Source organism: Sorghum bicolor, chromosome 6 (genome assembly GCF_000003195.3).
Source record: "Sorghum bicolor cultivar BTx623 chromosome 6, Sorghum_bicolor_NCBIv3, whole genome shotgun sequence".
Lineage (NCBI taxonomy): Eukaryota > Viridiplantae > Streptophyta > Magnoliopsida > Poales > Poaceae > Sorghum > Sorghum bicolor.
The window spans coordinates 38,112,148-38,113,386 of record NC_012875.2 but is presented as its reverse complement, the minus strand read 5'-3'; the positions used below and the strand labels follow the sequence as shown (position 1 = coordinate 38,113,386).

Here is a 1,239-nt window from a genome sequence, read left to right as displayed (position 1 = left end):
CCGTCCTCTACTTCGCGCTCATCACCATCTTCCTCATCGCCGTCGGCATCCACGTCTACGCGGGCTAGTAGCCGAGCCGGCCGTTGCCGGGGCCGGGGCAGGATACGATATGCAGTGGCAGGTTGCGCCGCCGCCGGCGTGATTCAGATCAAGATCTGCTCTTCTTTTCTTTTCTTTTTTTTTCCTCCTATCTCCTTGCCATCCTCCCCAGATGCTGGCATATCAAGCTGCGAGTACATCTGCTTGTAATCGATCATGATTTCAGTGTAATCTTTGGTTGCTGCCATGAGTATCAATCAAATATCAGTCGGCGCTGATTTGATTTTTTATTGTTTAGTTTGCAAAAAATTTTGGTTGGGGGCACTTTAGCATTTTCGTTCGTTTGTGGTAAATATTATCCAATTATGGACTAATTAGACTTAAAAGATTTATCTCGTAATTTAATTAATTTTTATTTTTGACTATATTTAAAGCTTCATGTATATGGATTCGATGTGACAGATAATCTTGAAAAATTTTGAATTTTTGGGTGAACTAAACAACGCCTGAATTGCTTCTCTCGATTGTTCAGTGCTCTGATTGCTTTCTTGGTTGGTGGCCGTCGCGTGCTTTGCCCATGTTCTGAGCCATTAATTGGTCAGGTTGATTTCTAAGATAAGTGTACCTAGTATTCGTGCCGGTTAAAGCTTACTTAGATTTATGCAAATATTAGCAATATTTATATCTCTAGATAAAAATAATATAAAATATTTTCACTAATCTAATAATTATGTATTATAAATATTAATATTTTTTATACCTATTTTTTAAAAAGTAAAAAGTTTGATTCAAAGCACTAGAACAAAAATATTTTAAAAAAAAGTGAGTAGTGTAGGCTGCGCAGTCCCACCGTATGATATTAATGTTAGATCCTAAATCTTATATCCCAAAACTTTTGAACTTTTAGCTGTAACTTTACATTCAAATAGTTATTTAGATGCTTTCTAAATTTTTTTTGGTCAACAAGACACATGACACGGGTCCCTAAGCAAGTTTACACAGTTTTAGGCTCAAAGGTTCCAAATTCCAAATCTTTACAGCCAAGTTTTACAAGCTCCTGTTTAGATCCATTCTTCCATAAAGTGCTCATTTCTCCAAAAATTTTAGCTGTTTGGCTGCATCTAAACAGGCCCTTACTCTTCTATCTATTTTAAGTAGGATGATAACTAAATAAATTAATGAGACGACAATAGATTTAAT

At 36.1% G+C, this 1,239-nt stretch overlaps 1 pseudogene; it reads left to right on the top strand.

Moving 5' to 3' along the window:
• Window positions 1-329, top strand: part of LOC110436449 — a 5,339-nt pseudogene extending 5,010 nt beyond the window's left edge.